Below are 27,783 nucleotides of genomic sequence, written 5' to 3' on the forward strand. Positions count from 1 at the left end.
GTTTTTTTTTATTTCAGTTGGGTGCTGGCCTGGCGTGTCGAGCCAGACTGAACCGGCTGGTGGGAGCTGAAGCGGTTCAGCTTTCTCGCTCTCCCCTAATGGTGCGGCCTCTCAGCGGGATGAGCGCTTTGGCCAGAGATGGTCTTGGCACTCTGGGGAAATGGCGCATGCCTGTGGTGTCCACCTTTGGTGTGAAATCTTTTTGACCCACCCACAATCCCAATCCAACATCTTCCACACAAACTAGGACACGCTTAGCGGTTAGTGGCTGAACTGCTCCCCCCCAAACAATCCAGAATCATCACCCGTAAACGGTCAATCTTTCCCTTTGAGATTTGCCTTCAAAGTACGACTTGATAAAGGGCGAAGAATTCCGCTTGGAAAGTAAAATTGGAGAACTTGCCAATCGTTAAGGTATCAGTAAGGAAGGAACTGTAGGGAATGTAGGTAGTTCAGTGTCGGCCCTATAAAATATCCAGGGGAAAGAATTCTACGTTTAAATATCGCCATGAACAAAATGAGGCCGGGACTCAAATCCACTAGGAGAAAGTGAGGACTGCAGATGCTGGGGATCAGAGTTTAAAAATGTGTTGCTGGAAAAGCGCAGCAGGTCAGGCAGCATAAGCCCAAAACATCAATTCTCCTGCTCCTTGGATGCTGCCTGACCTGCTGTGCTTTTCCAGCAACACATTTTTAAGCTCAGGACTGAAATCCGCCTGGGGTTTGATTTATACTGAAAACACTTGTTTAAAATAAGAGTGACAAATTCACTAAAACCATACTGGTGCTGAAGTCTATTACAGCCACAAACATGTTGGGAACTGCTAGTGCCTATTACATCATGCAACCATAGGGTCTGCAGTTTACTCTCCCCGTCCAATCTTCATCTATTGGGAATCTGCTAAGTTATTTAAACTTCTTCATTACACGATATCTTAACAAACCGCATCTCCAATAAGTCGATATGTATGTGACCCTCCGCCACCCTATTATTTGACAAAAGTAACGGCAGATCGGTGTGATCTGATGATCCAGAATCGAGCCCCTGCAATGTAGTAATGACATTCTGTCTGTTAGGATACAAATTCCTCCCCAATATCTCCGCATTATTTACTGCTTTCCTGGCCCTTTGTCAGAGAACGGGGCTCTCGTTTCCCGAGCAGTGTGGCTGGAGCCGGGCCGCAGCCGCTGATAGAGAAACAAGCTCCTGTGGGGTCCGTACATGTGAATAGGAACCTGTTCCGGGCTTGCGGTGAGCGGAGGCGCTTGAGAACTGTAGCCAGGCTGGGAAAGGGAGGTCAGTCTCATTCCGCAGGCAAAACCAACGAGAAGGAGAGGCAGACCGCTCCAGTCACAAGCATTCATTCGGCTCAGCTTCTCACACAGCGGGACCCTACTGGATCGAAACAGGACAGCTCAGAGAAGAGGGAGGGAGAAAAAGAGAAGAAAATAGCTAATATAGCTACTGGAATTATAGGAACCCCACGGAACATTGCATTTCAGCTCCCCTTTATTCATTACGTGAAGGAGCGTTCACATCAGTTGGGATTTCTCATCAGTGGAGAGGAGGAGGGCGAGAGGGAGAAAGGAAGATGCAGCTTTTTACTAACAGCCTTTATTCCGTTTGAGAACTGCCACCGCAACTCAGCGCATCTTCAGAGCAAGGATCCAATCGGTAACGATTCTCCATTTTCTTAAAGTTTCTTATTCAAATAATGTAAAGCCATAGTCGGAGGGAGGGGGTTGGGGGGACAGACGCTAGTTGCAGTCCCATTTGGAAGGGGATTGGAATGTGTAAGGGTCTGTTTCCACCCTGAGATATCTGGAATGGGCCAAGACTTCAGAGATCGAGCGGGTTGGTGCCACACTGAAACGGACAACATACTGTTAATTAGCATGTTATATACAACGGGGGCAGCTGAGGCTGGCTCCTTCAACTAGGAAAGCACGGACAGATAGGGAAAGCTGTTGGCTTCGAGACACGATCCAAATGTAAAATAAGGAGCAGGCAGGCCATTGAAACTGGGACAGCACCAGCCAGCACAGTCCCTGAAAGAGATTGGTGAGCAAAACTCCGCATTCAAAGCGGTTGTTGTCCTGCACATACCCGCTGGGTCTACTATCGGATTCGCTCACGTTACGCCTGAAAAAGAAGCCCGTGGTGTGTGTGTTTTTTTATTGCGGGGTTACTGTATATCATCGGGCAGCAGATCCGTGCGATCACTCACTCCATGAGCCAAAAGTTTCGCCTCCAGCAAAGCGGAGTATAAAGTTAAAGCAAGCAGTAGCACTGATCCTTGTTTCTATAGCGAACTGTCAGCTCCATTGATGAGCACTTTGACAGCACGCTTTAGTTTATACTCCAGGGTGGGTGGGGGAGGATTGCTTTATTAAAAGGTCGGGATGCTAGCGGGCAGAATCTTCAACACTCTTCAAAGTAGAAACCGCCAAATAAGATTTGCGTTTGAAGTTAAATCTTTATTTGCTCGCTCTTTTAACTCGCAAAAGTCCGGTGTTAGTTGTAGCAGTGGTTGTTTTGGAAGTGAAGCGGTAATAGACCGTGTTCTACTCGCCGCTGAGGTATTTCAAATGAGAACGGTCTCGATTTGAACTCGATGATGCCTGACTTTTGGTTCACCCGCCCGATTGGTCCCGTAACCAACAATAAATCAACAACACGGCAGGCCCAGTTTCAAAACTGTCTGTAAACTTGCCTTGCTGTATATTGCGAGAGAACAAGAAATCCCTAAGTGTGGTAAAATAATTGCTGCAAAGGCATACTTAACCGAACTGTTAAAATATTGCATCTTGCGAAAAATTGAAAGCGTTCTTTACCTAATTAAGAGCAAAACAAGTGGGAAATTGCACTTTATTTAAGAAAAACGCGTAAAGGTTATCATCTTGTTTATTGCTGAGATCCGGAGCCGATCCGCAAACAAATCTTTACACAGACCGTCTTATGAGCTCGCCTTTCCCTGGTCACCTAAAGATAGCTCTTTATCAAATTCTGGACTACTAATTGGCAGCTGCAGAAATGCAAACTCCAGGCACGGGGAAGGATGGCAATTAAGAGACTTGGAACGATTTTATGTCATATACCGAAAATTGCAAACCAGGCATCTCCCGTGCAGTTTGAGTCATTCGTGCTGAGCACAAAGGCAGGACCTGACTCATCTGGTCAGAGTTCCTCCTGAGCCATTATCTTGGCCGTTTTTGTAAGTGAGGGGTTACTATTCGCCTCCAGTCTCAGACTCAGACCTGGAGGCAGCTCCCATGTTCAACTCAAATACATTGGCAATGGTTTACATTGCATTCATGCAAAACAAAGTTAATAGACTGAGTCTATTTACGATATCGCTCGGCCACGTATCTAAAGGACACAATGTTGCCCTAAAATGATCAGTAAGACCGTCAGATGCCCATTCAGGAAATAAAAGACTCAGCGAATGAGTTTCAGCAGCACCAAGCAGTAGGGTGTCTCCAGACTACTGGCCTAACAGCTAGTTAACGTCTCGATGGAAACAAACCAAGGAATGCAGATGTGGAACAATAAAAAATATTATGGCATAAACTCCAAAGCCCTGCCGGTACTAGAAAAGCCTTCCCCCAAATTAGCCATGCTGTTTACTGACTCCGTTTCAATTCCCTATGATTGTACATAGGTCTTTCCCTTCACTCTGCACTCGTTTGATGCTTCAATTTTGATTGCACATTATTAACGATTCCCTGTCCCTCCGTGTTGTTGCTTCAGACTGCCGAAATATATACAGAAATAACCTGTTCATGTAAACTTTCAGAATTAAGCTGCTGCTGATGTTTACAGCCAACTACATTTTGTTAAAAAAATCTACACACCAAAAACCGGCATCCTGACCCCATACTACAGTTTATATATATCGTTGCACATATGATTTGGAGATGCCGGTGTTGGACTGAAATGCACAAAGTTAAAACGTCACACAACACCAGGTTGTAGTCCAACAGGTTTATTTGGAATCACTAGCTTTCGGAGCACTGCTCCTTCATCAAGTGGTGAATCACCTAAAGCTAGTGCTTCCAAATAAACCTGTTGGACTATAACCTGGTGTTGTGTGATTTTTAACGTTATAAATAGCTATTTATATATATATAGTGCTATATATATTATAATTTTGTCCCCTGGTTCTTCCTAACCTGCACATTTCAAAATACCCATCTGCATGGACCAAGATTAATATTTTCATCATTTTAAGATTTAAATTATTTGTATTTAAATATCACCTTACATGACCTCAGAATTCCAAGTTTTTCATAGTTAACGGAGTACTTTTAGTATAAACACAGAATATGCTAGAGAAACGCAGCAGGTCTAGCAGCATCTATGAAGAAAAAGAACAGATTTAACGTTTCAGGTCTAGTATGACTCTTTGGATTATCAACATCCAGAATATTTGCTTTTATATTTTTTAGAATAGTCAGTTTTTGTTGTCAGTATAGTGGTAATATCACTAGCCTAATAATCCAGAGCCGCAGGGTAATCCGCTGAAGACATTGGCTTGAATCCTATTGTGATTTAAATTCATTTTTAAAAAAAAATGAGGTTTTATTTAAAAGAAACTAGCTTAATGCCACCATAGCTGCAAACTCCATCCAATTCACTAATGTTCTTTAGTGAAGGAAATCTGTTTTCCTTCCCAGTCTGATCTGCATTTGCTCCAGGCATGCAGCAGTCAAACTGACTCTGAAATTTTCTAGTTTTATGTTTTTTGAGTACAGTTGGAGCTGCACCCATCCAAGCAAAATGAGAATATTCCATCACGCTCCTAACTTTTGTAAGCAGGCAATGGGGAGAAAACAGGCTAGTAATTTGCCACATAATCTCTTGCCTCTGACTTGCTATTGTAATGAAATGGCTTATCAATTCAGTTTCTTGTCAATGGCAACCCCCACGATGTTGACAGTGTGATATTCAGTGGTGGTAATGCCATGAGCTTCAAGAAGTAACTGTTAGATTCACTTTTATTGGAGGTGGTCATTACCTGGCACTTGTGTTGCTTGAATATTACTTGCTGCTTAGCATCCCAAGTTTAGAGGTTGTCTAGATCCTGCTGTATATGAAGCACACTGCTTTAGTAGATTATGAGAAATTGCAAAAGGTGTTGAACATTGTGCATTCAACTGTGAACATTTCCAGCTCTAAACTTATGATGGATAAAAGGTGAAAGCAGCGGCAAAAGGTTGGACCGAGGACACTATCTCCAGGACCTCCAGCAGTGATATCCTTTTACTGAGATGACAGCTCTTCAAGGATTACAACCATCTTCCTTTGTGCTGGGTATGACTCCAGCTAGCAGAGATTTCCTTTGATTCCCATTAGCCAAATTCTTTTCTAAGTGGACATCAGGGTGGTCCATCTGGATTCATTTCTTTTGGCTTGTTAGTGGTTTTATTCAGGGAGAAAGTGAGGACTGCAGATGCTGGAGATCAGAGCTGAAACTGTGTTGCTGGAAAAGCGCAGCTGGTCAGGCAGCATCCAAGGAACAGGAGAATCGACATTTCGGGCATGAGCCCTTCTTCAGGAATCCTGAAGAAGGGCTCATGCCCGAAACGTCGATTCTCCTGCTCCTTGGATGCTGCCTGACCTGCTGTGCTTTTCCAGCAACACAGTTTCAGCAGTGGTTTTATTCAACTGAGTGGCACCCCATCTAACACCTTCAACATTCATTCTCTTCACAATTGATGCATAATGGTGGCAGTGTGTACTATCCACAAGATTCACCAAGGCTCATTTGACTATGCCTTCCATATCCTGTGACCTCTGCTAACCAGGAAGACAAGGGTAACAGACTTATGAGAATACCATCACTGCACTTTCCCCTCCAAGTTAAACACCATCCTGAGGGGGAAATGAATTCTGAACAGATCATTCAAAGACATTGCAAAGAAGAGTAATATCAGGCTCAAAATAGTAACTTTGTTTCTCTCTCCATAGTTGCTGTGGATATCTGCTGAGTTTCTCCAGCACTTTCTGTTGTTATTTTGGATCTCCAGCATCCATAGTACTTTGCTTTTAGTTTCTCAGTACTATTGTCTTGATGTTGTCTGGGACTATTGCCTGTGCTGTATCGAATGCCTTCTGTTTCTTGATATCAGATAGAGTGAAGTAAGTTGGCTGAAGTCAGGCATCTGTGCTGCTTGGGACCATAAATAATTATTTTTCTTAGCACTTCTGGCTGAAGTTAGTTACAACTGCTTCAGTTTTGACTTTGGCTCTGATATATTGGACTCAACATAATTGGAAATAGAAATGCTTGAGGAGCCTCCTGCTCTGAGTATTTACAGGTATTTAATTGTCCAATATTCATGATTGGGTTTGGCAGGTTGCAGGACTTTAATCTTTTGTTTGTGAGATTACTCAGTTCTATTGCATACTGCTACCATTGTCTGGCATGCACATATTCCTCTGTATCATCATCAGGTTTGTATTTCCCTCTTAATTATACCTGCTACTGCTCCTGCCAAGTTCCGTTTCACTTTCAAGGTTAATACACTGACTCAGTGGTAATGAGGAATATGATGGATCACAAGGTTGCAAATTATTGTTGAATTTCTGCTGTTGCTACTGATGACCCACAATGCATCATGGATGCTTACTTTTAAGTTACAGGATTTGCTATAGGTCTATCATATTTCACACGGATGATCCCTGGAATGACAGGTCTAGCATATGAGGAACGGCTGAGGATACTGGGATTGTATTCGTTGGAGTTTAGAAGATTAAGGGGAGATCTAATAGAGACGTACAAAATAATACATGGCTTTGAAAAGGTGGATGCTAGAAAATTGTTTCTGTTAGGCGAGGAGACTAGGACCCGTGGACACAGCCTTAGAATTAGAGGGGGTCATTTCAGAACGGAAATGCGGAGACATTTCTTCAGCCAGAGAGTGGTGGGCCTGTGGAATTCATTGCCACGGAGTGCAGTGGAAGCCGGGACGCTAAATGTCTTCAAGGCCGAGATTGATAGGTTCTTGTTGTCTAGAGGAATTAAGGGCTACGGGGAGAATGCTGGCAAGTGGAGCTGAAATGCGCATCAGCCATGATTGAATGGCGGAGTGGACTCGATGGGCCGAATGGCCTTACTTCCACTCCTATGTCTTATGGTCTTATATTCAGCACCATGTTGGTGCTACACAACATCAGAAACCATATACAATTATACTACAAATCAAAAACAATCAGTCCCAACTGCACACATGTTTATATCAAGCTGCTTTTATCAGTGCAATTGTGTTATATAACAAAACTATAAACTTATGAACATATTTCTTTTAGGATAAGTTTGGTTTATATATGTGTTTGTTGATTCATTCATTGAGCCAGGCAGCTGTAATATTGCATGGATGTGCTTATTACATTTTTCTTGCAAATATTGACATAATCTCAAAGATGTCCCATCCTAACTTAGAGAAAGCAGTGTTAGCTAAATGAAGGGGAAGAAAGTTGTCAGGCAGGATATAACATTTTTGGTAAACCACAGCAGAAAAAGCTCAAAAAAGTCAACAAACACAGAAATTATTTAAATGGATGCCAGCAGAAAACTGTTGACCTGAATATCCTCAGAAGCTGAAAATCCAGGATGCCCATTGAACTCTAATGTTTAAGGCACATTTAAGGTTAGACTTACTAACCTATCTCCAGAATATCTGTTAAAGAGGACTATCCAGTGTTTTGTTCACATAAGTACATAGAAGTTACATAGATTTCTGCCCACTTATCATCCAATTTAAATATTTTTCTGCCCTGTTGACTTTTTAGAGTTATTTCTATAGCAGCTTGCTTAAAATCATCTTATTCTGCCTGACATCATTCTCTGTCTTCATTTTGTTAACAGTGCATGTTGGACATGAGAATGGGGCATCTTTGAGAGTGTGATAATCCGGAGTGCGGACAGGTTTTCTGCCTCAACCATTAATGAGAGCTACAGCCTCACTAAATATATTTCTTCTGCTCTCTGGTTTGAATTTTCTATTTTTGATCTGGAATCCTCAAAGATTGGAAACAGTCTGCTTTTATTTCCCATGTCTTATTTCATAATTTTAAACAATCTTATCGTATTACTCTGCAATTGGCAGTTGATGTAAAACACGTGTTTAAGAAGGTGGTTGAAAAGGTACAACAATAGAGAATTTTATGGAATTTAAAGGTTAGGGAATTACAGTGTGGATAGTAAACTTAGTTAAAAATGTCAATGATTTTTCAAGTCTTCCTTTTGTTTCTATATTGCCATAACTTACAGCATTCCAGTAAAAATGCATTCAACTCTTACTCGAGCCTATATAGCCCTCCTAATGTGTTGTGACCATTACTGTCCACAGTACACTGGAATTATTCTATACATCTTGTGATAAAATCTAGAAATCCATTAGCTTTTATTTACAGGCCATCAGCCTGAATTGCTGCCTTTAATGTTCTGTGAACCTGTAGCCTCCAAATCCCTCAGCTTTTCTCAAGTTCTGAGTCTATTTCTATTCAGTGTAATAATTACTACCCTTACTTTGTCAAAATGCATCATCTTGCACTTACAAATATTACTTTCCAGCTGCCACTTAAAAGCCTATACCCCTAATTTATCAGTGTACCTTTGTAGTTTCTAAGAAAGAAAATCTACTTTGAATTCAAAGAACAAAGCACAGATAACTGCACAGCAGGGGAACAGGCCAATCGGCCCTCTAAGCCTGTGCAGATGCATGACGCCTTTCTTAACTAAAAACCATTTGCCTCAATGCGGTCCATATCCCTCTATTCCCTGCCAATTCATGTATCTGTCAAGATACCTCCTAAAAGTTGCTATTGTATCTGCTTCTACCGTCTCCTCTGGCAGTATATTCCAGTACTTACCACCCTTTGGGTAAAACACTTGCCTCTTACATCTCCTCGAAACTTTCCCACTTTTACCTTAAACCAATATCCCCTGGAAATTGGCATTTCTACCCTGGGAAAAAGGCTCTGACTATCCATTCTATCCATGGCTCTCATCATTCTGTGGACCTCTAATAGGTCTCCACTCAGTTACCGACGTTCAAGTTTAAACAAACCACGTTTTTCCAATCTCTCTTTATAACTAATATCCTCCAAACCAGGCAACATCCAAGTAAACCTTTTTTGCTACCTCTCCAAAGCACCCACACCCTTCTGATAGTGTGGTAACCAGAACTGCACACAATATTTCAAATGTGGCCTTGTCGAGTTCTGTAGAACTGCAACATTCATTTAGGACATTTAACATCAGCTCTCATTCTAGGCAATCACCTGAAGCATTTATATACACTGTGAACAGAAGTGGCTCAAGAACTCAAAAAAAAAACAAAGAACTACAGATGCTGGAAATCAGAAACAAAGACAGAAATCACTGAAAAACTCAGCAGGTCTGGCAGCATCTGTAGAGACAAAGCAGAGTTAATATTTCAGGTCCAGTGACCCTTCTTCAGAACACAGAAGTGTCATTGGTCCCAAAACATTAACTCTGCTTTTTCTCCACAGATGATGCAAGACCTGCTGAGATTTTCCATCAATTTCTGTCTTTGGCTCAAGAACTCTACCGCACATTATGACTCACTTCCAATTATTACTGAAAAACACACTCTACTATAATCTTTAATATATCTGTTCTAGGCATTTTAATTAAGTTTAGTACCCTTCCTGTAATTCTTCATTTTTAATATTCTCAAAATAATTTCTGTTAAGGCAGCTTTTCAAATATCTTCCCAAAAGTCAATTTTCTTCTATCAACTGTATTTCCCTCGTTTACCATTTTTGTAGATTAGATTCCCTCCAGTCTGGAAACAGGCCCTTCGGACCAACAAGTCCACACCGACCCTCCGAAGAGTAATGCACCCAGACCCATTCCCTTACCATTACCCCTGACTAATGCACTTAACACGATGGGCAATTTAGCATGTCCAATTCACCTAACCTGCACAACTTTGGATTGTGGGAGGAAACCGGAGCACCCGGAGGAAATCCATGCAGACACGGGAGAATGTACAAACTCCACACAGACAATTGCCTGCGGCAGGAATCAAACCTGGGTCCCTGGTGCTGTGAGGCAGCAGTGCTCATCACTGAACCACCATGCCACCCCCAATTACTTCCTCAAACAATTGTATGATATTTCTCAAGTACGATTATGTTTTTGGAAACCTGTACAAGTTGCTATTTCATGCTTTCCTAGATGGATGACACTGTAACATAATGGTTATGTCACTGTATTAGTAAAATATCATCTTAGACTAATAATTGAGAAAATATGCATTTTGATTCTCCTGTGCCCATTAGGAAAATACAATTCAGTTTGAAGGATCTGGAGAAGAAAAAAGCTGTCGCCAGTACAAGTGACAATAAAGCTGCTGCATTGTTTTAATCCTGAGCCCAGTCAAATCCATATGAGAGTCTAGTCCCACACAACTATGGTTTATTCTCAACTGCCTTCAGAAATGTTCTAGCAATCTCCTTGGCTGTATCAAATTGCTAAATTATTTTTTAATGAAAGATAATAATTTTCCCATTAGTTATTAAGATTAATGGCATTTAAGGAGCCAGATTAGTTCATTTTTTAAAAACTGGGTACCATACTGACCTCAGCAGCCACCCATTGATAACAGAAATCTAAAGTGTAATTTTCAGTGCTATACAATGTCCATCTTTAGTTCTTTTCTCTCTAACTCTGCTGCATTATCTTCTTTCAGCTTAAATAATTTATCTAAAACTTCCTGTTAGCCATCATAATATCAATCATCTCATTCTCAACTCTGGAATCTGCCTCCTCACTGATGCTCTTTGTTTCATTAAAGACATAAAGGATTTCCTGAAAGTAGATATCAGTTTTTTGATCATCACCTACAAATTGATTATGCTGTCTCCTCAAGGATCCTACCTTAATTTAAACAATTCTTTATTTTACTGATAAACTTGAAGATTATCTGCGTGTTCATTTAAGTATTTTGAATGTTTGCTTCATAGTCTTCCACAGCTTTGCTCACTTGTCCTTAATGTCTCATCTTTTTTCTTACTCTTGTTCAATGTTTGCCTTATTTCATTTAGAATTCTAATCAAACTCCTTCTTCAATATTAATTAGTCTCTAGTCTCTTTATGCTTTCATGATATTCTGAAGTACTGGTAGATTTCTTCACTTTTAGTAAAGTTTGCTTGTTTATAACTATACACATCCCACAATCCTGTTTGTCAATTTCTTACAGTATCACACCTCACTGGGTCACTATTAATCCTTTCAATACCTTCCTCATCCAATCCATTTTTTTTCAGTGCAGTTCAAGATAACTCATAAGAACAGTGAACAGAATGACCGTTGCAGATCAAGCTATGGGAAGCTGACATGCATTTGATCTTAGCAGCAATGCATTGGTTTATTAAAATACAAAAGGAATAGTAATTTATTAAATTATTTCTATTTCTGTAAGTTAAAGGAAAATTAGAATACCAAAAACACTAAAATCAAAATCATTTCCAGAAGTTGGCCATTAGATAATAACGACTAAATGAAGACTCATTTGTATTCACTCTGCTTCATGGAACTTAAAGAATGTTTCACTTTGGTTTTAGAAATCTAGAACAGGCAGGAGCCTCATCAAAATAGGATCCAGTTTTTTAGCATCAAGTTCAGAAACACTCTCCCAGGAGTACTGGAATTAGACCAACTTATCTGTGGTCCTAAAAGGAGATTGTTGTGGACTGCTACACAGATAACAGAGATACTGTAGTGGCAGTGTTGCATATAGGACCAGGAGATGCATAAATCTTCTCACACACTGACAACACATCAAATTCCTATTTATTCACTCCTCACCATGCACTCCACTTAATTTCATTCTTCACCTTTTATGCCTGAGGTTGGGAAATCGCCTATTTTTATCATTAAAGATGTTTTTTTTGATTTGATTTGATTTGATTTATTACTGCCACATGTTCCTGAGTACAATGAAAAGTTTTTTTTTGTGGACAGTACAGGCAGATCATTCCGTTCAAAAATCATAGGGTGATAGAACAGAGTGAGGAATACAAAGTTACAGCTGCAAGTTTATCAGTAAAAGAAAGAATTGTTTAAATTAAGGTAGGATCCTTGAGGAAACAGCAAGGTCAATTTGTAGGTGATGATCAAAAAACTGATATCTACTTTCAGGAAATCCTTTATGTCTTTAATGAAACAAAGAACATCAGTGAGGAGGCAGATTCCAGAGTTGAGAATGAGATGATTGATATTATGATGGCTAACAGGAAGTGATAGAACAGAGTGAAGAATACAAAGTTACAGCTGCAAAGAAGGTGCACAGAAAGCAAGATCAATGTTAGATTTGAAATTTGAGAGGTCCATTCAGAGATCTAATAACAGCGGGGATGAAGCTGTTCTTGAACGTGTTGGTAACATGTGTTTAAGCTTTTGCATTTTCTGTCTGATGGCAGAGGTCAGAAGAAGCAATAACCGAGCTGGGAGAGGTCCTTGATAATGTTGGCTGCTTTTCCACAAAAAGTCTACGGTCTCTCACTCTTATAAGCTAAAAATCACACAACACCAGGTTATAGTCCAACAGGTTTAATTTGAAGCACACTAGCTTTCGGAGCGACGCTCCTTCATCAGGTGGTGGTTGCTCCGGAAGCTAATGTGCTTCCAATTAAACCTGTTGGACTATAACCTGGTGTTGTGTGATTTTTAACTTTGTACACCCCAGTCGAACACCGACATCTCCAAATGATTATTATAAGTTAGGAGGCTGTACCACTGCCTGCTGCAGAGGTGTCTCTGCCCATCAAGCTGCCAAGGCAACAGACTAATGAAAAACAATATAAGGGGTAAGCCTCACTGAAGTTCACAACCACTCTATTTCTTAAAGCATTTACGAACTATTGCATTTGAATTACATGGAGATAATGGGGACTGCAGATGCTGGAGAAATCAGAGTCAGTGAAGCATGGTACTAGAAAAGCATGGTCAGGCAGCATCCAAGGAGCAAAAGAGTCGATGTTTCGGGCAGGATCCTTCTTCTGGACTGGGGAGCAAGAAGGGGGTTGAGAGATGAATGGGGGGGAAGGGAGATGGGGCTAGGGGACAGGTAGGTGATAGGTGGGTGAAGGTAGGAGGTGATAGTGTTTGGTTGGTGGGATAGGTGGGTGAAGGTAGGAGGTGATAGTGTTTGGTTGGTGGGAAGGGTGGATCAGTTAGGTGGGAAGGAAGATGGACAGGTAGGTCAGGTCAAGAGGGCTGACCTGAGTCAGAAGGTTGAATCTGGGATGGTGAAAGAGAAGGGGAGACTTGGATACTAGTGAATTCAATATTCATGCCATGTAGTTGTAGGCTCCCAAGGTGGAAGATGAGGTGTTCTTCCTCCAGTTCGAGTGGGTGGTATTGCGTAGGCAAGATGGATATGTCCTCAGGGGATTGGGAGGGGGAGTTGAAGTGAATGGCCATGGAAAGGTGGATTGGTTGGTGCATACACACCAGAGATGTTTCCTGAACCATTCAGTGAGTTTGTGCTTGGTCTCTCCAATGTAGATGAGCCACATTGACAGCGCCAGATAAAATAGATAAGGTTGGAGAATATACAAGTAAATCTCTGCCGAATTTGAAATGATCCTTGGGGCCTTGGATGGAGGTGAGGGAGGAGGTGTGGACATAGGTTTTGCACTTACAGCAGCAAGGGAGGTACCACGAGTTGAGAGGGGGTTAGTGGGGAGTGTGGATCTAACGAGGGAGTCACAGAGGGCATGATGGAATGCAGATGGGATGGGGAGGGAAATGTATGTGTGATGGTAGGGTCTGACTGATGAAAGTGGTGAAGGATGATGCACTGGATTTGGAGATTGGTGGAGTGGAATGTGAAATTACATGGAACAAAGGACAATGGTCAGTGTTGATTGACAGGATATTGTAAAGCAGCAAGTGATATTTGTGCTTAGCATCAGTAAATGGTCTGACAATAATAAACTAAAAAAAATGCAACAATTCTTAATATTGGGTCAGAAGTGATAAGCATATACTATATTTCATCCACTCTTTGTAAATAGTTTGTACTTGATTCCAAACTACTAAAATGATCGAGATTTAAAACAGACTCAGGAAAGGCTAGTTTCAGTGACTCACAGAACAAGTAGCTTCTTTTTAGTAAGTTTAAAATCACACAACACCAGGTTATAGTCCAACAGGTTTAATTGGAAGCACTAGCTTTCGGAGCGACGCTCCTTCATCAGGTGGTTGTGGAGGACACAGAATTTATAGCAATGTGTGCATGTGGGTCTTTGTGTGTGCGTGTCTGGGGTGAGGGGTTGTGAGTATCTGTGAGAGAGAGTGTATAAGTGTGTGTATGACTTGGAATCTATTTGGCGGTAAAATTGCTCTGCGTTAATGTGTGCTAGACCTGAAATAGCGCCAAAAACGTGCTTTAAATTCCAAACTGAAAATTCAGAAAAATGAGAGAGAAAAGGAACCATTCTGACCTCCACATTTCTCTTCCGTTTAGTGTCAGGATTGAAGTTTAACAATGGAATGAATCATCACCTTACAGTAACAGTTTGCATAAAAGCCATTCTTGAAAGTGCATTCAGAGCGGATGGAAGTAGGGATGGCGAGATTGACGTGGATTTATCCAGGGCACGGCCGGGTACCAAAAGGGGGCGGTAGGGGCTTGTTCTCTTGACTGTTGCCGTGACCTGGCACAATGGGCGCAATTGATGAGGTCGCTCCGAATAAGCGGCTCTTTCAGCCTGATGGCTGTGCTGGACATTTTATGAACTGCCACGAGTCCAGCACTTTACCACCTCTTTCGCCAACCAATATAAAACGGAAAGGATTTATGCTCTGCGATAGAATCTTCTACAAGGGAGCGGGAGGGCGAAACACTGAAAATATAATCCATTACATGAATGAATGGCGTTTGCCTTTACTGCCGATCACTCGAATTGGTCAGAAAGCTGGCAATAGGAATAAATGGAATATCTTGCATTCGGCGTTTTTGCATTATTTTGTGTGATGGTCTTCCATTTGAAACAATTTCATCCTCTGTGATATAATCGAACAAGTCAGGAATAGGTAAGACTTGAAGGCAACTCTTTTGCCTTGGAGCTAAGGATAACCCCTCCCACTCTGTTGGAATTTGCTTAACTTTGAGCCTTAGGTCAGCGTTAGCCATTTCCGCTTACCTTGAGAAGATGGTCATTGAGCTCTTCTAGAACAACTTTATGTGATGAAAGTGTTCACACACCACTGTTAGGTAGGACTTGCAGCACTCCCTCCTCACGGTATTTGTTCGGACAATAATGGAGAAATGACGATATGTCCAAGTCAGAAAGTGGTGTAACCTGGAAGGAAACATGGTCCCAGGGTGCTACCTTGCTTTAGTTTTTTTCCTGGTGGTGAAGGGTGTGGTTTTGGGAGTTTTGCTGAAGAAACCTTGACAATGTTGCAGCAACGCATCCTAAATGTACAGTATACAGTGCAACCTTGTGAAATGAAAGTTGGAAGGGAAAATGATTAGAATAGTGAATGAGGCACTGATTGCTTTGCTGTCTGTGTTTCTTCAATGCTTTTCAAAAATATAATTTATTCACAAAATATCTAAAAGTACATTATAAAAGAATTCAAATTGGACGTTACAAAAGTGCAATAGTATTTAGCTTTCCTTCATTGAGCATGTTGCACTCTTAGCTGCCTCTATACAACTGTGATACATGTGAAACTTGCTTTATGCATCCATTGACACAGATCAAACTGTTCTAAGTCAGGAAACCCTTGGTACACTATGGTTGAACTGCTTTAGACAGTGGCCTTTCTGAACTGATCCTCTGTTGCAAATGCTCCAAGCTTTATTGTTTCCCTCAACAAACAGTGCTGGACATTTGAATGTGCTAGTCTGCAACACTTCGTCATGGACAACTATTGACATTGGATAACTGACATGTTTTGAACCGTTCAAAGAGCATCTTCCACCAGGTTCATGGTCTTCCAATAGAAGTTAGTGTTTGTCTCAACGTGTGGTCCTGAAAACAGCTTTTTGAGCTGTTTGCATTGAATCTCAATAATTGTTGCATTTCTTTCCAACAACCATTGCATTTCTTTCCAGACCTTTTTGCAAAGACATATTCCAGAGGGAGGTAAGCCCCAGTCTATTTCCATCTCAGCAACTTGAAGGATAGCATGAATAGTGTTATTACGGTTACACCCATTCAGTTATAAGGAGAACATTCAATCACAGTCCTGACATGTGCCATTTATGTGGAAGAGAGGCTATTGATGACTTAATTTTACTATAGATTAATTAGTCCCTGATTTGTTCTAGTTAGTACTGCATTTAGGTGACTGGTCTAATTGTGTTTCTGGTCAAAGGAGTCCCAAAGATGTTGATGGTGGGGGACTCAGTCATGATAACATCATTAGAGGTCATTAGGCACTCTCTTGTTGGAGATGGTCATTGCCTAACATTTGTCAGATGAAATGTTACTTGCCATTGGACCATGTCAGTTAGGACTCCCTTAGTGTTGAGTCTATTAAGCTGCATGAAAGTGACAAGTGAGTTCTGAAAAGTTAAATTGTGTATGTCATTATGCATTCGAGCATAAACAATAATAACATTCACATTAGATTAATTAATTGGAAATAGTGCTGTGTGCACTGAAGTAGACACTTATTTTTAATTCTGTTGAAGAAAGGGATATAGCATCACAACTCATTAGAATTTAAGCATGTAAAATGCTTATTTGTACAACATGGCTATTTATTCTGGTTTAGCAAATGACTAGAATTGCAGGACCCATACAAGTGACAAAGACCCTTGATTCTGTCTGCAAACATAGTCTTGACCCAATCCTTAGTTTAGCAATTTTCTTTTGAAAGTATTTTTAATGTGCATCGTTCAACATCGTATTTTAAACAAGGTTATGCTATGAGACAGGACTGTGCTATGATATTTTGTTTAATTACGATTGCACTAACAGTACAATTCAGTTCACATTTGACCCTTCACAGTTACAGTGAGAATTGTCATTCTGAATGTGGTCTCTATAAATATGCCTTTAAGTTACCTGAAGAATAATTACTGCACTGCCACAAAAATAACTGACAAATTGTATTTTGTGAAAGCGTTCTCTCAGAGAGACATATCATTGACCTTTTTTTGACGATCCAACATTCTTTTGCAAAGGCATTCGTAATGCTTATAAAGGCTATTTCCTCCACTCTGATAACTTAACCAAGTTGTCATTCTGTATGTTTACAGCAAGATAATTTGTAATATTTTGAAATGTAATTCCACAGTAATTTCACAAACTTTGGAAGAGCATTCCTTAAAAGAGTTCCTTGAAAGAAGAATGGTTTGAATATTAATTTTGCCATGGAGACAGAAGAAGGACTTTCTAAACTCTTTCTTGGTTATTTATTGGACATCCCCAAGTTTTACAATGGTACATCAATGCATCACCAATTGTACACCAAAAAGCATGGGAAATAGTGATGTAATGCTTTGTCACTGGATCCAGAAACCCAGGTTAATGTTCTGAAGCATAGTTTTGAATACCACTATAGTAAAGAGTGAAATTTGAAGGTAACACAAATCTGGGATAGAAAGCTAGTCTTAATGTTGACCATGTAATTATTGTAATTAAAAATCCCTCTAGTTCTTTTGGGAAGAAAATCTGTCATCCTTCCCTGATCTGATTTATATGCGACTCCAGACTGAAGATGATTGCTTTTTAACAAGCCGCTGGGAATTGGAGATAGTTGATAAATGCTATCCAGTCAGTACCACCCTCACCACATGAACAAATAAAGTCTTCTGTAAGACCATTCACACTGATCAATACTTAAACTGCTGATCTTTCTATTCTCGCTCCACCTTGAATTTAATTCAATATTGTTGTTAGAAAAGCCTACTTCATCAATGACAAGAAACATCTACAACAAGATCTTTGTCAAAAAGAATAATGTTATTGCTCTCACCATGAAATTCTTTAAACTACTTTTAAGATAATATGTGTTGGAAAGTCGGTTTACCCTCGATATCATTATAGCTGTGATTAAATCTGCCTAACCCAATGACAACATAGAAGAAGAAGTCATTGCATACCTGGCAGGAGTGAGAAATGTTGCTGATTGTCCTTCTTCAGCTCGGGAATATTGAGATCAATGGTTGATAAGGTGGCTAAGGTCAGTTGATTGAGCACAGAATGAGGATTCACGCAGAGAGTGTTGTGTGTGTATGGAACAAGCTGCGAGAGGTGGTGATGGAGGTGGGTACAATTCCAGTGTTTAAAAGCAACCTGGATGCGTATGTGAATAGGAAGGGTTTAAATGGATATAGGCCAAATACTGGCAAATGGGAATACACCAGTTTTGGATATCTGGATGATGCGGGTGAGTTGAACTGAAGGATCTGTTTCCCTGCTGTGTAATTCTATGAATTTATAACTTTATTTAACATGATAAATTCTGGATTTAACAACTTAGATCCATACTAACGAAATATCTCAACTGAGTTACTGGAAAAACTTTAGGTAACCAGGAAACTTGAAGTGGTCTGATTTAGATTTGCACATACTTTGTGTAGATGAATCTTTGGAAATTTCCGACTAAATCCCACTCACCGTATCCATTATAGCAGTGCTTATTGACGTACATATTGGCTTCAGGTTAGATACTACTGCATTTTATCATTCTCATCTTCAGTTTCAAATCCACCAATGGCATTTCACCTCCTTGTCTTTGTAATATTCTCTAGCTCTAAAACCTTTGCTCCTCCAAAGTTAACTTATTGATTATCCTTAATTTCATTTTTTTTTAGCATTGATGCTCCTGCTTGCACTTAGTAAGTTCATTACCTCTGGAATTTCCTTCCTAAACCTGTCTACCCCTTACTTATCCTTTCCAACTTTAAAACCATTCCTCAAAATTGGCTGGTTTTACCAACCTACAACCATCTGTTGCCTTTGTGAACTATTGCAGTCCTTGTGCTATAAGTTGACCCACAATGCCTTAAGGGAGGGGATTCCATGATTTTAACCCAGCAACAGTGAAGAAGCATCAATTTAGTTTCAGGTCAGGAGGAGACTGGCTTGGAGGAGAACTTGCAGGTGATGGCGTTCCCATGTATCTGCTTCCCTTGACCTTCTAGATGATAGTGCTTTTAGGTTTGAAAGGTGCTGTCTAAGGATCTTGGCAAATTGTTGCAGTGCATCTTGCAGATAGTAGATACTGCTGCTACTGAGGGTGCCGGTGGTGGATGGTGTGAATGCTTATTGATGCAAATTAAGCAGGCCACTTTGTGCTGGATGGTGTCAAGCTTCTTGAATGTTGTTAGAGCTGTACTCATCCAGGCAAGTGGGGAGTATTCCATCACACTCCTGATTTGTACCTTACAGTTGATGGACAGGCTTTGGGGACTCAGGGTGTGAAATACCTGCTGCAGTATTCCTAGCGTTTGGTCTACTTTTGTAGCCATTATGTTGAGCTGAGTTTCTGATGAATGGATGCCGATTGTGGAGGACTCAGCAATGGTAACAACATTGAATGTCAAAGGGTGATATATAGACTGTTTCTTGGTCATTGAAGACGGTCATTGCCTGGCATTTGTATGGTGCAAATGTTGCTTGTCACATGTCAGCCCAAACCTTGATATTGTCCAGGTCTTGTTGTATTTGAATAAGGACTGCTTCTGTATCTGTAGGGTTGCAAATTGTGCTGAATATTTTACAATCATTGGCAAATATTCCCACTTCTGACCTTATGATGTAGGGAAGGTCAATGATGAGGCAACTGAAAATGGTTGGGCGAAGGATACTACTCTGAGGAACTCCTGCAAGGATGTCCTGGAGCTGAGATGACAGACTTCTAACAAACCTAACCATCTTTCTATGTTTCAGGTATGACTCCAACCAGCGGAGAGTTTGTCCCCTGATATCCATTGATTCCAGTTATGCTAGGGTTCCTTGATATCATATGCAGCCTTAGTGTAAAGGGCTGTCACTCTCACCTCATGTCTGGAGTTCAGCTTTTTTATCCATGTTTGAACCATGGCTGTAACAAGGTCAGGAGCTGAGTGACCCTGGTGGAACACAAACTGGGTGCCAGAGACCAGGTTATTGCTACATGATAGCCCTACATCTACGTACATAAAGGCATGACATAGGGAAATCTAAGAACGGAAACCTTGTTTGAACTGAACAGATAAGATGTATTTATTGCAGATGCAGTTTTTCAATTTTCCTAAAGGCATTTCAAACAAATGCTTGATATGAACAGACTTGATATGAAAGGGTAGTTCTCTCCATGATGCAAGAAAAATTGCAATTGATGTAAAGCCAAGATTTCTAATTAAAGTTTAAAAAAATCCTCAGGCAGTCTGCCAAATCATTTTCAAGTGTCTAATGATAGGAAAGGGCTGGAAGCTTACCAGGTTTGTCTACCAAAAGAGGATTCACAGGCAATGAAGGGGAAAACAAATGGAAGAGTGGAAATTAGGCATAATGTAAATCAGGCTGCTGATTCATTATTGTTCATTTTGCCCTATCATTGAAGACCTCCTGATCCCACCCTTCATGTTTCCAGAGTAGAAATCTACTTATCTAATTGACAATACGTTGGCAAACTCAATCAAAAAGCTAAATGTCTATTCACTTAAGAGATTCTTGTGGTAGTGTTCCTATCTCTCTGTCAAAAGATCTGTGTTCAAGTCTAACCTGCTCCAAATCTCTTGTAATGTGCTTGAATAGGTTGGTTAAAAATATCTACATATCCACTTAGTGAAATAAAAATGTCACACTGATGCAGGAGGGGGCGCTATTTACCTGGCATAGAGTAAATGTTTTTGCATTTAGCCTGCCTTACTTTATCTAGGAATTCCTTAATATTGACATCGATGTTGACATTTGGTGTCACAAGTGGAAGATAGTCCCTTCTATGCTATTGACAAATATCAGATTGATGAACACAAAATTCACAAAAGTATGAAGAAAAAGATGAACAGAGAATGCTTTAAGCCAATAGGGACTAAACCAGATGTACAAACCACTGCCTTATGTTGGAGTCTATCTTAAAGTCATATTAAATCTATCAACTCTCTGTTTGATCTTTTCCTTCACCTGAGTTGTAGATATTCCAATTGCTAAAGTGAATTTTCTTTTATCATTCTCTGGATTTCACACGCAAGATGTTATTAAAAAGTGAGTTTTGTCATACATCTTTAGTCGAGAACATTTAACTATATTCCAAGCAAAACAGATAGTATTTCCACTTTAATTTTGAGAGCTGTTGAAAGTTGGGGTGATTGTGGACAGTGACGTTGAGTATTTACAAAAGGAGTAGCATTAAGAAAAACAAAGATATATTTGTCTTTGAGGGAATTAAACCCTGTCATCTGGGAACACAAAAGTCTGAGAATGCTGTAAACACAACAGATAGCGAGTGTGAACAACAGGCTCATGTGAAGATGTCCACTAGGTTATTTTGAAGTGCTGAAAGCAGCAGAGGCAGTCTCCAAGTTGACGTTGCTGGTGTGCTAGTGGGAAGTGATCCAGGAGTTGGAGAAGGTCAGGAGCAGAAGAGTGCATAAGCCCAACGCCTTAACATTTGCCCACCTGAACCTTTCTAGCTGCGGTACTGTCTTTCCTGAATCTGCTGCAGTGCTCACTTCCTCATGCAGGGGGCAGTGTCAGCTGGCGTGGCCAACTGTCTCCAGGAAGGGCAATGCTGCGGCTGGAGAAGTTCCAGCAGTGGTGGGACCAGGATGGGGATGAAACAGCGTCAGGTGTGGGAGGGAAGCCGTATCTTTGCAATGTCCCATGACTTTCTAAAGATCTGTGATCTTTTTAAAAAGCACACAAAATTATTCATTGTTCTTGCCTGTTTGAGACTGAAAGTGAAAAGTATGAGGAGAAAGGGAATAATCCTTAAAATGACAGGCCCAAGTGGCAAACACTGTGGAGAATGTGAACAAAGACAACAACTCCAACGTATATACTGAGAGTATTAGTCATTTATGAAGGAAAATATGATTTATTTGATTTATTTATTGTCAAGTGTATCTTGTTACAAAATACATGGAAAATTATTGTATAGTGTCGTCACTTTCCAGCACCATCTCAAAACACACAAAAACATCAAATCCAACTCCACGGTCCATGTGTCTGTGTGGGTGTTCCGGTTTCTTCCCGCACTCCAAAGATATGCAGGTTAAGTGGGACATGCAGGATAGATCAGCCATGGAAAATGCAAGTTTACAGGGGATGGATCTGGGTGGGATGCCCTTCAGAGGGGTGTTGTGTACTTGATGTGCCCAATGTCCTGTTTAAATACTGTAGCGATTATATGAAGTGCTCTGCATTGGCCTATTGGATACATGGATACATGAGTGTAAGTATCCCTCTGACATTTAAATGCATCATATAAATGCTTCCTCTTCAGCACAGGATAAGAAAAATAACTTAGAATTCTATATGTATAAGATAATTCCACCTCTCAGATTTAACTGCTGATCACTGTTTTGACCATTCAATAGTGGTTGATATGTTGTCGTTGCTAATTTGAGAGGCACAACCTTTGATCCCATCAGTATTGAGCTGGAGGGGACTCAGGTGGACAAGGAGTTGTATATACCGGTTGGGCCAAGTGCGAAATTTATGTGGGCAACATTATTAAATTTAGCTGAGACCACTACCGTGACTTTTAGCTTAGGATTATTTAATATGAAAGTTTACAGGTTCTGGAACACAAGAGGCTAGCCAGGAAAACATCGGAATGGTTGAGTCTATTAACAACAAAGGTACAGATGAGTATGAGTGAGTGGTGAGAGTGCAGCCCAAAATGAAAGAATTGTTGTCAAATTAAAACAACATTTTACTCTTAATCAATTCCCTCTATTAGAGGAACAATTCATCCTGCAGTCATGAACGAAAAGTGAGGGGGAATTGATGGTACAGGCAACCCCAGTGAGCGCAACTTAAATACTTATGAGAAAAAATGTTTGTTTTTCTGTCTAGACATTAAAACCACAACACCACCTTAAAATATTTCAATACCTTCAATACAAATAGTTCATGAGTCACATCAAAGATATATCCCTGTTGAGGAAGAATGATTTAGGAAGAGGATAAGCCATTCATGGTTAATCAGGGCTATTTAGAATAGCATCAAATTTAAGGAAACATTAACAAGGTGGCAAAGATTAGTCGTAAGTCAGAGGATTGAAGAAGTTTTTAAAGTCAACAAAAGATGACCAAAAAAATCATAAAGAGGAAGAAAATGAACTATGAGAGCAAAGATTATGAAAATGAAGAGTAGAATTTCTTTAAAGAGGTTAAAAAGAAATAAACTAGGCCTCTTAGCAAATGAGGCTGGGGGAAAATAGTGAAGAACCAGGAAATGGCAGAGGAATTAAATAAATACTTCACATTGGTCATCCACAATAGAGGAAACTATTAAGATTTCAGAAATACTAAATAAAAACTGAAAGAACAACAAACGTTGTAAATCAGAAACAAAAGCAAAAATGGCTGGAAAAGCTCATCAGCAGCATCTTTGGAGAAAAGTCAAAGTTAATGTTTCAGGTCTAGTGACCCTTCATCAGAACAAAAAGGGTTCTGTTCTGATGAAGGGTCACTCAACTCGAAAAGTTAACTCTGATTTCTCTTCACGGATGCCGCCAGACCTGCTGAGGTTCCAGCAATTTCTGTTTTTGTTTCAAAATCTTAAATATTCAAGAAGCTAAAGGGAGGAGAAGAATAAACACAACAATTATTACAGAATAATTATTAGGGAAGTAGATGGGATTAAAAGCCATTAAGTCCTGTGGATGTGATAAGTTGCATCTTAAGATCTCAAAGGAAGTAGCTACAGAGATAGTGGGTGTGCTGGCAGCAGACTCCCAAGAATCCTTTGATTCTGTAAATGCCAGAGAGGATTGGAAATCTGTCAATGTAAGATCCATAATCAAAAGGCGAGGGAGACAAAACAGGTAATTAGAGGCCAGTATCTGTCATTAGGAAAATGAGTTTATTATAAAGGATATAATAGTATAGCACTTAGAAACATATCACATAATCGAGCAAAGTCAGCATGGCTGACAAATTTATTACAACTCTTTGAGAAGGTCACAAACAGGATTGATAAAGGGGAGCCAATAAATGCAATATAGTTGGATTTCCAAAGGACATTCAATCACGTACTGCAATTAATGCTACTTAATATGAGATCCCATGGTGTTGGGTATAATATCTGGGTGCCGAAACAGGATTGGCCAACTAATAGAACTCAGCAAATTGGGATAAAGAGTTATTTTCAGATGGTAATGAGCGGTATGCTACAAAAGTCTTTGTTAGGGTTGCAATTATTTACCATGTATATTAATAACTTGGGATGAGTAGAGTGAATGTACTGTCGCCAAGTGTTCAGATAACACAAAAATAGATGTGTGGGCAAGTGATGAGGAAGACACAAAGAGCCTACAGAGGAGTAGAGACAGGTTAAGTTAGGGGGCAAAAGCTTGGCAGATGGAATATTATGTGGGAAAATCTGACTGAAAAATGTGACATTGCATTGCTTGTCAGGGAGTTTAGAGAAGAATATAATAATAGAATATTATTTAAGTGGGGAAAGCCTACAGAAAGTTGCAGCACAAAAGGGATTTGGAATTGTTGTGCCTGAACCACAAAAAGCTAGCATCCAAGCTCAATGAGTAAAAGAAAAAGCAAATGGATTGTTGGCCTTTATTGCAAAGGAAATGGTGTTTTAACTTAGGGAAATCTTACTGAAACTATACAAGGTACAGGTCGGATCACACCTGAAACACTGTTAATAGTTTTGGTCACCTTATCTAAGGAAAGACTGGTTTTGGAGGCAGTTTAGAAAAGGCTTGCTGGGTTGATTTCAGATATGGAGGAATTTCCTTATGAGGAGAAGCTGAGTAGATTGGATGTGTACACAATGGACTTCAGAAAAATGAGAGGAAACTTTATTGAAATGTACAAGGTTCTTAGGAGTGCTGACAGACTAGCTGTAGAGAGATTGTTTCTCTTTACAGGCAAATCTAAAAATAGATGGCATAATCTCAGAATAAAATGTCACAGTTTGAAGCAGAAATGATGAAGATTTTTTTTCTCTTACAGGGTAGTATATCTCTTTATTGCAGGTGGTTGTCAGGCTGGTTTGTTTCATGTATTTAAGGCTTAAATAGACATTTTTTAATCAGTAAGGGCATCAAGGGTTATGGGTATATAGAAGGAAAGTGGAGTTGAGCATCATCAGATCAGCTATGATCTCATTGAATGGTGAAAGAAACACAATGGACTATAGTATTGAAGATGTGGAGATATTATTAACTTAGTTTGTCATGTAAAAGTCTCAGTGTATTACAAAGTAAGTATACGTATGCAAGTGAAACGCTGACTCATTCCTCGATCTACTTTTCATTTGCTGATGAGAAGAATTGATTTAGAAGTTATTTGATGAGGAACATTATTTTCCTTATAAATAATTGTATTTTTTGGAGTTCAATCTGCAGTAAAATTGTACTTTTTATGAATTGACCATTGTCAAGTCTATGATGGAATGTAGAAGGCAGTTACAATTCACAAATAAAAAGCTCCATTATTTGTGCAGTTACAATGAGTCATTTTGCACTTTATGCTGCCCAATTGTTGTTCATCTCCCATCAACCATTGGGTCCTGTCATGTCTCCTTGCAGGTGACAGGTAGTTATATAAATTTTGACCATATTTTGATTCACAAGTTATTGAAACTGATTCAAGAACTCAGAACAGCCTACTCAAAAATGAATGCAGGAGAACAGCAATTCTCAGAATCCAGCTGGTTGAACACTGCTTTGGTTGCCATGATATTTCAGCATTGATTTAATGTCTATTCTGTTATTTTTTTAAAAAATGGTTTAAAATATTCTATCATTGCCCATTTGTGTCTTAATCTGTACGATTCATCACTATTTCACCAACCTTTGAGCACTTTGCTTATATATTTAGAGTTCCATGTATCTGCCTTGAGACAAAGCAGTTTGCTAAAACATGGCACTGAGATTGTTACTTAAGATAATGTAAAATAACCTCCAATTGGATTTCTTTCCTCCTCATATTGAAATGTAATTTGATGTCCTAACAATGAATAATAAATTTGAAGTCAAAGGATTAAAGGAGTAAAGGCCACATTTCGGACTATTACGACCTGAAGCATTATGTATTGCACTGCTATTGCAGTTATTCTCATTTAAGAGTTTCATCATCATTCTGAATACCTCAAACAGAATCTGATTATGTGACTTAATAATATAGAGCTTTTGTGAGACTGCACGTAGAGTTTTATGTTCAGTTTTTGTCTCCTGACATGAGAAAGGACGTACTTGCCAGAAGGAGAATGCAATAAATGTTCACCATATTGATCTCTGGGATGCCAGGATTGTCCGAAGAAGAGGTGGAGGGAACTGGGCTTCTCTTTTCTCACATAGAACAGTGAGAAGTGATCTTGTATTCTTTTAATGTGGATGCAGGAAGGATGGTTGTCCTGGCTCAGGGGAAGTAGGTTGGGGTTTCTAGAACCAGGCGACAGAATCTTGAAAAGGGGTTAGTTATTTAGGACTGAGATGAGGAAGATTTTCTTTTTGCGGAGAGTGGTGAATCTTTGGAATGTTCCAGCCCACAAGGCCATGGAGGTTCAATTGTTCAATAAATTCAAGACAGAGATCAGTCCATTTCTCGAAATTAAAGATATCAAGGGAATGGAAATAGTGTGAGGAAATGACGTTGAGGTAGAAAATCACCAGTGATCTATTGAGGGGTCAAGTGGCCGACTCTTGCTTGTATTTTGTGTGTTGCACTTTGGATTTGATGTCCAGAACTTGGGAGGATGATTTCTTCAGAAGAAAAAGAATAATTTTCATTGCTTTTTTAAGCTTCATAATTAAGCAGCTAATGTTTCACTTCCCATTTGATGTTTCTGAACAAACTAGTGAGTGTTTGGCCTAAATGCATTCAGTAATCTGCTTCAGAATGAAAAGGAAAGCTGCAAATACTGGAAGATTGGATTGACTCCAGAAGAAGCTGGAAATACATGGCAAGTCAATCAGTCAGAATGAAAGGTTACATGTGTTTGCTTATTATAACAACTTCAATCTTTGCTCATACTGGCTAATCTGCTTTACATTCCTAGCTTACATTAATTATGTTTTAGAAGCCAATGTTATTTGAGACAACTATATGTTACCCTTCAATGGGTTTCAGTAATAAGTTATTTGAAAGGACAGAATTGAATGAGCAACTAACTGGTAGTGCTTATAACAGTCATAATGGATGTGTAATCCTTGCAAAGAATCATTTAAAAAGTACTTAGAATATGACTGATAGATTACAATTAATGCCATGTATGGGAGGTCAGTAATTCCATTTCAAGTAGCAAATCAGATGAAAGCTATTAGAAGCTGAAACTATCCATCTGTATTAATATTAATAGAAAACTATAAAAATATGCTAGATTGGCATATAACCCTAACAGAAGGTTACAGTTAAGTAATTGGGATCTGACCAAATATTAAATTGAGGAAGCACATCAGCATCCAGCTGAACATGAAATGATCACTGGGAGCATTCTGAATTGATGCAAAGTGAATGTAGAGACTAAAATAAATTTTTGATAATCCAGCATAAAAATGTAGTTTTTACAGAAATCAATTACATTCTTTTAATGTTTAAGTTCCCTTTTTTTAATAATTCAAATGGCATTCATCAAAAGATCATTTTATTTCAAATA

The 27,783-nt window shown here is 39.6% G+C and overlaps 1 protein-coding gene across 2 annotated transcripts in view; it reads left to right on the plus strand.

Moving 5' to 3' along the window:
- Positions 1-947: 947 nt before the first annotated feature.
- The window catches only part of calcr (calcitonin receptor), a 267,197-nt gene continuing 240,361 nt past the window's right edge, over positions 948-27,783 (plus strand). Inside the window, exon 1 of one of the 2 annotated variants that reach the window (XM_072575487.1) lies at positions 948-1,675. The gene's annotated coding sequence lies outside the window, so the exon portion shown is untranslated. Of the gene's footprint in view, positions 1,676-12,831; positions 12,846-27,783 lie in introns of those variants that run through there. The other variant, XM_072575488.1, reaches the window with a different exon arrangement.

This window comes from Chiloscyllium punctatum, chromosome 8 (genome assembly GCF_047496795.1).
Source record: "Chiloscyllium punctatum isolate Juve2018m chromosome 8, sChiPun1.3, whole genome shotgun sequence".
Lineage (NCBI taxonomy): Eukaryota > Metazoa > Chordata > Chondrichthyes > Orectolobiformes > Hemiscylliidae > Chiloscyllium > Chiloscyllium punctatum.